The following is a 14,002-nucleotide window of genomic DNA, read 5'->3' on the forward strand; positions in this document are numbered from 1 at the left end:
GGGCCGAATGGCCTACTCCTGCACCTGTTGTCTATTGTCTATTGACTCTTGACGGTTCTTCGTTGGTTTCCACAGCACACAGGTAACATGCTGCAGAGCCACCTCACTTACCATTGCATTTTCCCAATGAAGAATAATAGCTCAAACATACTCGAACATTATTTGACAAATTCTTATTTAGTTCAAGAGAGTCTGCAAATGTTTACATTGTTCCCTCAAAAAAATATGCATTTACAATACAAAATTCTTCAAGTATATATAAAAAATAAATTAATTAATGAACCCTTCATGACATTGAAGTAGTTAATATATTTGTTATGTTGTAAATAGAGTCATAGAGTGTTATAGCGTGGAAACAGGCCCTTCAGCCCAACTTGCCCACACCGGCCAACATGTCCCAGCCACACTAGTCCCACGTGCCTTCGTTTGGCCCATATCCCTCCAAACCTGTCCTTTCCATGTACCTGTCTAACTGTTTCTTAAGATTTCAAAAAGGAACTGCAGATGCTGGAATATCGAAGGTACACAAAATTGCTGGGAAACTCAGCGGGTGCAGCAGCATCTATGGAGCGAAGGAAATAGGCAACGTTTCGGGCCGAAACGTCGCCTATTTCCTTCGCTCCATAGATGCTGCTGCACCCGCTGAGTTTCCCCAGCAATTTTGTGTACCTGTTTCTTAAGATTGTTTGTTCCAATGAGATTGAAACATTGGTCATTCAGACTAGAGTGTGATCGATGATTAAAGAGTTTAGTTTAGAGATACAGCGTGGAAACAGGCCCTTCGGCCCACCGGGTCTGTGCCGACCAGCGATCCCCGCACGATAACACTCCCCTGCACACTAGGGATTAATTTATAAAAAGCCTTTGGAGTGTGGGCGGGAACCGGAGCACCCGGAGAAAACCCACGCAGGTCACGGGGAGAACGTACAGGCAGCGCCCGTAGTCAGGATGGGTCCCGGGTCTCTGGCGCTGTGAGGCAGCGACTCTACCCGCTGCGCCACTGGGTTTCTCGAGGGACGGGCCAGAGTATCTGCGAGGGTCACTGGGAGTTGCAGGCTTTGCCCGCGTAACACTGGCAGGTAAATCTCTCCGCCATCTCCAGTAAATCCTCCAGTGAGGCTCGGCCGGTTACCTGCAGCTGACCGTTGGCTTTCCGACGGATCTTGAAGTGGTTGGGGTTGAGGTGCAGGTAATGGTCGGAGTCCCAGCGCCTCCTCAAACACCGGCCCTTGTCCCCACACAGCTCCCGGCTGCACAGTCTGGCGGCATGGGTCACGTTGAGGACGTAGAGATTCAGGACATCGTCCATGTGGCTCTGCAGCATGTTACACGTGTGCTGTGGAAACCAACGAAGAACCGTCAAGAGTCAATAGACAATAGACAATAGACAATAGACAATAGGTGCAGGAGCAGGCCCTTCGAGCCAGCACCGCCATTCAATGTGATCATGGCTGATCATCCCCAATCAATACCCCCCCGTTCCTGCCTTCTCCCCATATTCCAGGAAGATTGCTCCCGATGTTGGGGAAGTCCAGGACAAGGGGTCACAGCTTAAGGATAAGGGGGAAATCCTTTAAAACCGAGATGAGAAGAACTTTTTCACACAGAGAGTGGTGAATCTCTGGAACTCCCTGCCACAGAGGGTAGTCGAGGCCAGTTCATTGGCTATATTTAAGAGGGAGTTAGATGTGGCCCTTGTGGCTAAAGGGATCAGGGGGTATGGAGAGAAGGCAGGTACGGGATACTGAGTTGGATGATCAGCCATGATCATATTGAATGGCGGTGCAGGCTCGAAGGGCCGAATGGCCTACTCCTGCACCTAATTTCTATGTTTCTATGTTTCTATTCCCTGACTCCGCTATTTTTAAGAGTGTTTTATTGTCATATGTCCCGGATGGGATAATGAAATTCTTACTTGCTGAAGCACAACAGAATATGTGAATATGTGAACATTGCATATAACGGGGGAAGAGACAAAAAGGATACATTTCTATAAATAACAAATATGGTGCAATAATAATATAGCCTTTTGGAGTTCAGAACTCAGAGCTCATTCATTGATGTGTTTAATAGGCTGATGGCTGTGGGGAAGCAGCTGTTCCAGAACCTGGACGTTACAGTTTTCAGGCTCCTGTACCTTCTTCCCGATGGCAATAGACAATAGACAATTGGTGCAGGAGTAGGCCATTCGGCCCTTCGAGCCAGCACCGCCATTCAATGTGATCATGGCTGATCATCCCCAATCAGTACCCCGTTCCTGCCTTCTCCCCATATCCCGTGACTCCGCTATTTTTAAGAGCCCTATCTAGCTCTCTCTTGAAAGCATCCAGTGAACCGGCCTCCACCGCCCTCTGAGGCAGAGAATTCCACAGCCTCACCACTCTCTGTGAGAAAAAGTGTTTCCTCGTCTCCGTCTAAATGGCTTACTCCTATTCTTAAACTGTGTGGCCCCCTGGTTCTGGACACCCCCCCCCAACATCGGGAACACGTTTCTCTTCGGACTGAAGAAAAGTCTGAACCGAAACGTTGCCCATTCCTTCTCTCCAGAGATGCTGCCTCACCCGCGGAGTTACTCCAGCATTTTGTGTCTATCTTTAACATTGATCAGGTTGATGTGAACTGTGACGAGAATGAAATGGCCAAATCCTTACGTTATTTATCGTTGTGTTTGAGCTCTCCCAAACCACGATCCCAGCAGCTCCAAGCGCGGCGCTCTCCCCGATCGTACTGACGAGGTCAGCCTGAGGAACCAACAAACAGGTGAAAGACTATCACTATACAATCTCACTCCACTCAAAACACACGTGGTGGACACAAAGTGCAACAGGCAGCACCTCTGGAGAGAAGGAATGGGTGACGTTCTGGGTTGAGGCCCCTTCTTCAGACTGAGAGACACAGAGATAAGGAAGTGTAAGGTGTGAGAAGGAGACATCAAATGGGATGATGCTCAAGGTCATTGTTAGGTTGGAGAAGGTGAGTATGAAGAATACAGAAATACAGTTTAATTAATGGGGGCTGTCTGTTTAAAGTTACCCCTCAGGTTCCTATTAAATCTTTCCCCTCTCACCTTAAACCTATGTCGTCTGGTTCTCGATTCCTCCTACTCTGAGCAAGAGTCCCACTGTGTCTATCTGACCAATTCCTCTCACGATTTTGTACACTCCTATAAGATCGCACCTCATCCTCCTGCGCTCCAAGGAGTAGAGTCCCAGCCTGCTCAACCTCTCCCTGTAGCTCACACCCTCGAGTCCTGGCAACAACCTCGTAGCCATATAACCACATAACAATTGCAGCACGGAAACAGGCCATCTCGGCCCTTCTAGTCCGTGCCGAACACATAATCTCCCCTAGTCCCATCTACCTGCACTCAGACCATAACCCTCCATTCCTTTCCCGTCCATATACCTATCCAATTTATTTTTAAATGATAAAATCGAACCTGCCTCCACCACTTCCACTGGAAGCTCATTCCACACAGCTACCACTCTCTGAGTAAAGAAGTTCCCCCTCATGTTACCCCTAAACTTTTGTCCCTTAATTCTCAAATCATGTCCTCTTGTTTGAATCTTCCCTACTCTCAATGGAAAAAGCTTGTCCACGTCAACTCTGTCTATCCCTCTCATCATTTTAAAGACCTCTATCAAGTCTCCCCCTTAACCTTCTGCGCTCCAAAGAATAAAGACCTAACTTGTTCAACCTTTCTCTGTAACTTAGGTGCTGAAACGCAGGCAACATTCTAGTAAATCTCCTCTGTACTCTTTCTACTTTGTTGACATCCTTCCTAAAATCTTCTCTGTACCCTTTCCAGTCCAACGAATACAGTCTAAGTTCCAGGGAATAAGCCAATCCCAATATATGCCCTGGGCGGCAATGTTCCACATCTCTTTGGGATGTAGCCCAGAATTCCTGAAGTACATCAAGAAAACAGAGGTCCTTCTACCATCTGACCGGCCGGCCGTAAGAAAGGTTTCCTCTGATACCAATCCCAGCGAGTCGAGCTGCCCAGACCACAGAGTGAACCGCAACATTTTATATATATATTTGTTTTAATCCCACATCTGTCGTACTGCAGTTGTACAGAGCCCTAGTGAGACCACACCTGGAGTATTGTGTGCAGTTCTGGTCCCCGAATTTGAGGAAGGACATTCTTGCTATTGAGGGAGTGCAACGTAGGTTTACAAGGTTAATTCCCGAGATGGCGGGACTGTCATATGCTGAGAGAATGGAGCGGCTGGGCTTGTACACTCTGGAGTTTAGAAGGATGAGAGGTTATCTCATTGAAACATATAAGATTGTTAAGGGCTTGGACACGCTGGAGGCAGTAAACATGTTCCCGATGTTGGGGGAGTCCAGAACCAGGGGCCACAGTTTAAGAATAAGGAGTAAGCCATTTAGAATGGAGACGAGGAAACACTTTTTCTCACAGAGAGTTGTGAGTGTGTGGAATTCTCTGCCTCAGAGGCCGGTTCTTTGGCTTACCCCTTATCCTTAAACTGTGGCCCCTGGTTCTGGACTCCCTCAACATCGTGAACACGTTTCCTGCCTCTAGTGTGTCCAAACCGTTAATGAATGAATGAATGAATGAATAAGTTTATTGGCCAGGTATGTTCACATACAAGGAATTTGCCTTGGTGCTCCGCCCGCAAGTGACAACAGGACATACTGTGACATAAAAGAACTGAAGATGCTGGTTTACACCGAAGATAGACTAAAAAAGCTGGAGTAAGTCAGCGGGTTAGGCAGCATCGCTGGAGAGAAGGAATGGGTGACGTTTCGGGATGAGACCCTTCTCTGGCTTTTTGTGGCTATCGAGAGCCTTCACCCTATTCAGAGGTGTCAGGGGTTATGGGGAGAAGGCAGGAGAATGGGGTTAGGAGGGAGAGATAGATCAGCCACGATTGAATGGTGGAGTAGACTTGATGGGCTGAATGGCCTAATTCTGCTCCTACCTTTTATGATATGTCTCTGCTGTTACTTGTGTTTGCTCGTTTGATGAGCGAAGGGCCTGTCCCACTTGGCCGTCATTTGCGCGTGACGTAGATGACGGGCGAAGATTTTGTACATCGCAAAATTCTGGGATGTCGCGAGCGGCCTATGTCATTGCGCACCATGCACGCATCACGTGCGTGTCACGTCGCGAGCGTCGTGCGTCAAGACGCGTAAATGATGTCGCGTAATTTACCCGCGAATGACGCCCAATTGGGACAGCCCCTTAATTCATCAAACGAGCAAACACAAATAACAGCAGAGACACATCATAAAAGATAGGAGCAGAATTAGGCCATTCGGCCCATCAAGTCTACTCCACCATCCAATCATGGCTGATCTATCTCTCCCTCCTAACCCCATTCTCCCACCTAGCCCCTGACACCTCCGAATAAGGCTGAAGGCTCTCGATAGCCACAAAAAGCCAGAGAAGGGTCTCATCCCAAAATGTCACCCATTCCTTCTCTCCAATGTCACCCATTCCTTAACCCAACTGGTCTTGTTGCGATTACCTGAGAGAGGGATTCGTTGAAGGCATCGCGAAGACGACCCTGGTGTAGACGTATACAGGGATGGTGTGTTGCTCTGTGGAGAGTGCGGCCACCCTCATTGCTTCCTGCACCTGGTTGCGCACAAAGAGTTTGGCCTTGTCTGTCGACTGGATGGCCTTGGGCAGATAGACGCTGGGGTAGAGCGCTGTACTCTCCCGCCAGAGCCAGGCCAGCTGGTTGTTCCGTGAGACTGCCCGCTGCGGGCACCTCCCGGTGTAGGTCCGGTTGCGGCCCCTCATCCTGCCCATTTATTGTTGTAACAGTTGGGGACGGTAGAAGCCCCACAGGTGGCGTGGCCTCAGCTTCTTGGCCAGCTGCAGGACTTAACCAGGAAGGTCCTCGCGCCTCCTCGAACTCGGCCCTTGGCGATGGCCGTAGCGTTCGGCCGGGTCACCGAGAGGTCCCTCTGCTGCACCAACTCCACGGACTGGCGCTGGTAGACGGACATGCGGCGCCAGTTCCGGCCCCAGACCGGCCGCCAGCTCTCCCAGTCGATGACCGCCAGACCCCTGGACGTGTTGGACGGGATGAGCTGGCCGATGTCCAGCCCGGCTTTCAGCAGGTGCCCGGACATGTCGGCCTGCTGCGGGACCCCGCCGTTCACCTCCCGGCCGCTCGGCCCGTCGTAGTGCGGGTAGCGGCCGATCATGCCGTTGAAGAATATCCGCACGTCCTGCTGGAAGGGGCTGGGGCGGGTGGTGGACACCATCGGGAACGACGCCAGGTTGAGGGCGACGCCAAACTTGCTGGTGCACAGCTCGGACGGAGCATTCCAGAGCGCGAGGAAGGGGAAACTCCGGCGCAGAGGGGCCGCGGTCTGGGGAAGTAGCGGCGCGTCGGAGGATGCCGCAACGATGCACCAGAGGTGCCACCAAACCACCAGGCTTTTCACACACCCACGTCCCACAGGGCCCATCCCCACAGCCACTTCACCACCCCTACGAAAACAAAAGGAGGAAACATAATTTCTCTCGTTAGACAAGCTAGATGCAGGAAAAACGTTCCCAATGTTGGGCGAGTCCAGAACCAGGGGCCACAGTCTTAGAATAAAGGGGAGGCCAATTAAGACTGAGGTGAGAAAAAACTTTTTCACCCAGAGAGTTGTGAATGTGTGGAATTCCCTGCCACAGAGGGCGGTGGAGGCCAAGTCACTGGAGAGAGAGTTAGATAGGGCTCTAGGGGCTAGTGGAGTCAAGGGATATGGGGAGAAGGCAGGCACGGGTTATTGATAGGGGACGATCAGCCATGATCACATTGAACGGCGGTGCTGGCTCGAAGGGCCAAATGGCCTCCTCCTGCACTTATTTTCTATGTTTTCTAGACAATAGACAATAGGTGCAGGGGTAGGCCATTCGGCCCTTCGAGCCAGCACCGCCATTTACTGTGATCATGGCTGATCATCCACATTCAGTACCCCGTTCCTGCCTTCGCCCCATATCCCCTTGACTCTGCTATCTTTAAGAGCTCTATCTAACTCTCTCTTGAAAGCATCCAGAGAATTGGCCTCCACCACCTTCTGAGGCAGAGAATTCCACTGATTCACAACTCTCTGGGTGAAAAGTGTTTCCTCGTCTCCGTTCTAAATGGCCTACCCCTTATTCTTAAACTGTGGCCCCTGGTTCTGTACTCCCCCAACATCGGGAACATGTTTCCTGCCTCTAGCGTGTCCAACCCGTTAATAATCTTATATGTTTCAATATGATTCCCTCTCATCCTTCCAAACTCCAGAGTATTTGAAAGCCCAGCCGCTCCATTCTATCAACATATGACAGATGGATACGTTGAAGATTGAATCCTGGGATGTCAGGAATTTCATATGAAGAAAGACTGGATAGACTCGGCTTGTACTCGCTAGAATTTAGAAAATTGAGGGGGAATCTTATAGAAACTTACAACATTCTTAAGGGGTTGGACAGGCTAGATGCAGGAAAATTGTTCCCGATGTTGGGGAAGTCCAGGACAAGGGGTCACAGTTTAAGGATAAAGAGGATATCTTTTAGGACTGAGATGAGAAAAACATTTTTTACACAGAGAGTGGTGAATCTCTGGAATTCACTGCCACAGAAGGTAGTTGAGGCCAGTTCATTGGCTATATTTAAGAGGGAGTTAGATGTGGCCCTTTGTGGCTAAAGGGATCAGGGGGTATGGAGAGAAGGCAGGTACAGGATACTGAGTTGGATGATCAGCCATGATCATATTGAATGGCGGTGCAGGTTCGAAGGGCCGAATGGCCTACTCCTGCACCTATTTTCTATGTTTCTATGTTTCTAAGATCGTTAACACAGTTCACAAGTTCATCGGTTCTAGGAGCAGAAATTAGAGGCCATTCGGCCCATCAAGTCTACTCCGCCATTCAATCTTTCTCTCTCACCCCCATTCTCCTGACTTCTTGACAAATTCTGGATCAGTACGGGCTTCAAGGGTAATGGGGAGAAGGCAGGAGAATGGGGTTGAGAGGGAGAGATAGGTCAGCCATGATCGAATGGCGGAGTAGACTGGATCGAACCTGGGACCCGGCTCTCTGGCGCTGTAAGGCAGCAACTCTACCGCTGCGCCACCGTGCCGCCCTCATGAGAGCGTGGCCAGGGTGGTGTGGGTCTCTGACGATGCTGGCTGCCTTTTTGAGGCAGCGACTCCTGTAGATCCCTTCGATGGTGAGGTGGACTGTATTTTTAATATAAAGACGCAGTCCCTTTCTTTTAAAAGTGCCAAGACAACACAATCATTTACCATTCAGCTCCTAAATCCAGTTCAATTAATCCAACAATGGTCCATTTTTCAAACTAGCTGCTTTCAAATTACGACCAATGTGAACTAACTCAGTCAAATTTTATAATAACTCCAGGTAATATATAGAAAATTATATTGAGTCACAGAATGCTGGAGTAACTCAGCGGGACAGGCAGCATCTCTGGAGAGAAGGAATACGCGACGTTTCGGTTCGAGACCCTTCTTCAGACTGATGTCAGGGGTTCGAGTGAGATACAGAGATAAGGAAATGTAAGGTGTGAAAATAGGTAAAAGGGGATGGTGATCAAGGAAGATGTAGACTAGATCAGTGTTGGCTGGGAGAAGGTGACAACAAAGCAAACAGAGATAAAATGTAGCCGGAGACAGTCAGACTGGTGGGAGAACTGGGACAGGGGAGGGGATGGAGAGAGAGGGATAGCAAGGGTTACTTGAACTTGGAGAAGTCAATGTTCCAATTGCTGGGGGGTAAACAGCCCAAGCGAAATATGAGGTGTTGTTCCTCCAATTTGCGCTGGGCCTCACTCTGACAGGGGAGGAGGCCCAGGACAGAAAGGTCAGTGTGGGAATGGGAGGGGGAGTAAATTATTTTCTACCTCAACAGCAGATTAAAACTACGACTCTACAAATTCAAGAGCTGAAATAAATAATAATCGGAACAAAGGCATGTAGATTTTTATCTTAATGGAGCGAGAACAGACCAGTTTACTGTAATGTAAACCGAAGATAGACACAAAATGATGGAGTAACTCAGCGGGACAGGCAGCATTTCTGGAGAGAGGGAATGGGTGATGTTTCAGGTCAAGCCTGAAGAAGGGTCTCGACCCGAAACGTCACCCATTCCTTCCCTCTAGAGATGCCGCCTGTCCCGCTGAGTTACTCCAGCATTTTCTGTCTGTCTCCAGTTTACTGTGAATCTGACCAGTGTCATTAATTTGTCTCAGAGATTGAGACGGATTAATATCTGTTTCATCAACAAATAGTTGTATTGCATAAAAGGGACTTCGGCCCTCCGCATCCATGCTAGCTCTTTGGAAGAGCTTTTTTGAGAGTGATGTCATTCACATTATATCACATTAACCTCATTCATTTTATAACTGTATCATTTAATTATTTATTCTTACTATATCATTTAGTTATTTACAATATAATTTAGTCATTATTTATCCTGTAGCTATTTTTTAAAGCGGACTTTCTCAGAGGGCGGTGGAGGCAGGTTCTCTGGATGCTTTCAAGAGAGAGCTAGATAGGGCTCTTAAAGATAGCGGAGTCAGGGGATATGGGGAGAAGGCAGGAACGGGGTACTGATTGGGGATGATCAGCCATGATCACATTGAATGGCGGTGCTGGCTCGAAGGGCTGAATGGCCTCCTCCTGCACCTATTGTCTATTGCGGTATTTCTTTTTGTTTAGTAAATGGCAAGACATATTTTTTAACTGCAATAAGTTTTACTGACCTTTATCTTGCATTAAACATTCCTTTGATCATGTATCTGTACACAGTGGACGGCTCGATTGTAATCATGTGTAGTCTTTCCGTTAACTGGATAACACACAACAAAAGGGTGGCACGGTGGCTCAGCAGCTGCCTCGCAGCACCAGAGACTCGGGTTCGATCCTGACTACGGGTGCTGTCTGTAGGGAGTTTGTACGTTCTCCCCGTGACCTGCGTGGGTTTTCTCCGGATGCTCCTGTTTCCTCCCACACTCCAAAGACGCACAGGTTTGTAGGTTAAATTACTTTGGTAAAAATTATAAATTGTCCCTAGTGTTAATGTGCAGGGACCGCTGGTCGGCACGGACAGGGTGGGCCGAAGGGCCTGTTTCCACGTTCTATCTCTAAGCTAAACAAAACTAAAAGCTTTTCACGGTATCTTGGTAAACACGACAATAAACTAAAATAACTTTCTAGGTACATGTGACAATAATAAACCTAAGCGGAAACCATCTTCTAAACATAGAAACATAGAAAAATAGGTGCAGGAGGAGTCCATTCGGCCCTTCGAGCCCGTACCACCATTCAATATGATCATGGCGATCATCTAAAATCAGTACCCCGTTCCTGCTTCTTCCCCTTGATCCCTTTAGCTCTAAGAGGTAAATCTAACTCTCTCTTGAACACATCCAGTGAATTGGCCTCCACTGTCATCTGTGGCAGAGAATTCCACAGATTCACAACTCTCTGGGTGAAAAAGTTTTTCCTCATCTCAGTCTTAAATGGCCTACCCCTTATTCTTAAACTGCGTGACCCCTGGTTCTGGACTCCCCCCCCCAACATCGGGAACATTTTCCCTGCATCGACCCACGATCACATTGAACGGCGGTGCTGGTTCGAAGGGCCGAATGGCTACTCCTACACCTATTGCCTATTGTCTAATCCTTTAAGAATATTACACGTTTCCATAAGATCCTTCTATAAGATAAACATGACATTTACCTTGCAGTTGTCACTTCATTGGGAGTTGTCTTCCACATCCTCCTGTTGACCTGTTCCAGGTTGCTCTGAGCAGCAGTCTGCTGTACCATCCTTATATAACACACGACCTGAGTCAGCCGTCGTTGGGAATCCAGTGACTTCATAAGACAAGTGTGAAATTTGCCAACTTGACGTGTGTGTGTGGTATGAATGTAAGCCTGCTACGCATTAGTGCCATTTGGCTGCCGTTGTCTTGAAAGATCAAGTTTCTAAAATTACACCATCTGACCCCTTGTTTTTCTTCAGGGGGGTTGTTTGCAAAAGGTTTTCATGACGTTTTGTTGACGAGTTTTATTTCACAAGTTTGCGCAGCTGGGAAAAGTTCTTTGAGTTGGTGGCTGGAGTTTCGTTGGAATTTTTTTTTCTGGATCACACAACATTCCAATAAATATCGTTCTAGTGGTTTGGAAGCAAGTGTGCGATCATAAGAAGAAAAATCTTTCAACATCAGGGGGGAAAAAAAAAGTATTTATTGCAGTCAATGTCAGCCTCCCAAGTTGTAGCAACCTTTGTTCGATATCTTGAAATTGGATTTAAATAGAGTGTAAACTAATGCTAGATACCGGTATAATTAAAAACTCCAAGTTGGGAAGGCCGATTCTTAAAGTCAGAATGGCTGCTCTTCTTTCCCATGTTCCTTTGAGCTTGTGAAATCACTCTATACGTTTCTATTAAATGCCAAATGGTATCTTGACAAAATAATATACTTCTCCTAGATAGTCTCTCTGAGAATCAGAACTTAATTTGTCATTGATTACCAACTGGCTTTGCCTGCACAAAGATATTTATAATTCAGATTACGTTAGACCGTGGCACAGCGGGTAGTGCTGCTGCCTCACAGCGCTGGAGACCAGGGTTCGATCCTGTGTGTGTGTGTGTGTGTGTGTGTGTGTGTGTGTGTGTGTGTGTGTGTGTGTGTGTGTGTGTGTGTGTGTGTGTGTGTGTGTGTGTGTGTGTTGGGACGACAGATGGCACAATGGGCTAAGTGTTCAGCTGGCAACCGGAAGGTAGCCGGTTCGAATCCCGCTTGGAGTGCATACTGTCGTTGTGTCCTTGGGCAAGACACTTCACCCACCTTTGCCTGTGTGTGAATGTGTGTGAATGTGTGTGAGTTATTGGTGGTGGTCGGAGGGGCCGTAGACGCAGATTGGCAGCCACGCTTCCGTCAGTCTGTCCCAGGGCAGCTGTGGCTACAGAAGTAGCTCACCACCACCGAGTGTGACTGAGGAGTGAATGAATAATGCGATGTAAAGCGCCTTGAGTATTAGAAAGGCGCTATATAAATCCCATCCATTATTATTATTATTGTGTGTGTGTGTGTGTGTGTGTGTGTGTGTGTGTGTGTGTGTGTGTGTGTGTGTGTGTGTGTGTGTGTGTGTGTGTGTGTGTGTGTGTGTGTGTGCGTGTGTGTGTGTGTGTGTGTGGAGTTTGCTCGCTCCCCGCGTGGGTTTACTCCGGGTGCTCCGGTTTCCTGCCACATCCCAATGACGTGCGGGTCATTGGGATGTAAATATAACTGTCCCTAGTGGGCGTAGGGTAGTGTAAAGGTGCGGGGATCGCTGGCCGGCGCAGACTCAGTGGGCTAAAGGGCCCGTTTCCACGCTGTATCTCTAAACTAAACTAAACTAAACTAAAGTTCTTTAATTTGAATAATTTATTTTTGGATGATTCTTGTCAAAGGGTCAGAGTATGATCCAGGGCGGCAGGGTGGCACAGCGCCTTACAGCGCACCCAGCTCCGGAGACCCGGCTTCGATCCCGACCTCGGGTGCTGCCTGTACGGAGTTTGCACGTCCGCCCTGTGACCACGTAGATTTTTCTCCGAGATCTTCGCTTTCTCCCCCACGCGCCAAAGACGTGCAGGTAATTAGGTGTTTAAGAAGGAACTGCAGATGCTGGAAAATCGAAGGTACACAAAAAAGCTGGAGAAACTCAGCGGGTGCAGCAGCATCTATGGAGCGAAGGAAATAGGCAACGTTTCGGGCCTGTGTATACAGTGTATAAGGTACATGATAAGGGATAGTAGGGATAGATGCTGGCACAAACTAGCCACCGATGTTCATCGATCCGAGCGCTAAGAGTGGGTGTGAGCACTAGGTGGCGATGTTGGCCATACACAAGGAGGCCAGGTCCAGACTACCCCTGGTTCACCAGCCCTCTCTCGCACCCTCATCCTTCCTCATGGACGAGGCAGGAGGTTGGGTACAACACCATAGAGTAGAGAGGGCAAGCTTCATAGGTCACAGAAGCAGAATGAGGCCATTCGGCCCATTGATGGGCCGAATGGCCTCATTCTGCTCCTGTGACCTATGAAGGTTGCCGCCATTCAATCATGGCTGAACTATCCCTTCCCTCTCTCCACCCCATTCCCCTGCCTTCTCCCCACAACCCCCGACACCCGTGCTAATCAGGAACCTGTCAATCTCCGCTTTAAAAATAGCAAATGACTTGGCCTCCACAGTCGTCTGAGTTCCACAGATTCACCACCCTCTGACTAAAGAAATCTCCCCTCATCTCAATAGACAATAGACCATAGACAATAGGTGCAGGAGTAGGCCATTCGGCCCTTCGAGCCAGCACCGCCATTCAATGTGATCATGGCTGATCATCCCCAATCAGTACCCCCCGTTCCTGCCTTCTCCCCATATCCCCTGACTCCGCTATCTTTAAGAGCCCTATCGAGCTCTCTCTTGAAAGCATCCAGAGAACCTGCCTCCACCGTCCTCTGAGGCAGAGAATTCCACTTAGAACATTTAGAACGGAGAGGAGGAAACACTTTTTCTCACAGAGAGTGGTGAGTCTGTGGAATTCTCTGCCTCAGAGGGCGGTGGAGGCAGGTTCTAGAGAGAGCTAGATAGGGCTCTTAAAAATAGTGGAGTCAGGGGATATGGGGAGAAGGCAGGAATGGGGTACTGATTGGGAATGATCAGCCATGATCACATTGAATGGCGGTGCTGGCTCGAAGGGCCAAATGGCCTACTCCTGCACCTATTGTCTATTGTCTATTGTCTATCAGCCATGATTGAATGGCGGAGTTGACTTGATGGGCCGAATGGCCTAACTCTGCTCCTATCATTGATGAAGATCGCCCCCGGGCTTCCTGTGCTCCAAGGAATGTAGTTCGTGACTGATGGATCCTTGTGGATTGAGATCTGGTGCCAGCTAAAACCATCCTGTTATACCCATCCAGTGAAAGCCCGTCACAAACAGCCCCACACAGCTAAGTACATCTGGGCCAGAGCC

The 14,002-nt window shown here is 48.6% G+C and overlaps 1 pseudogene; it reads right to left on the reverse strand.

Moving 5' to 3' along the window:
* Positions 1–883: 883 nt before the first annotated feature.
* LOC116986638 lies at positions 884–10,975 on the reverse strand (annotated as a pseudogene).
* Between the last annotated feature and the right edge of the window lie 3,027 nt (positions 10,976–14,002).

This window comes from Amblyraja radiata, chromosome 24 (genome assembly GCF_010909765.2).
Source record: "Amblyraja radiata isolate CabotCenter1 chromosome 24, sAmbRad1.1.pri, whole genome shotgun sequence".
In the NCBI taxonomy this organism is placed as follows: domain Eukaryota; kingdom Metazoa; phylum Chordata; class Chondrichthyes; order Rajiformes; family Rajidae; genus Amblyraja; species Amblyraja radiata.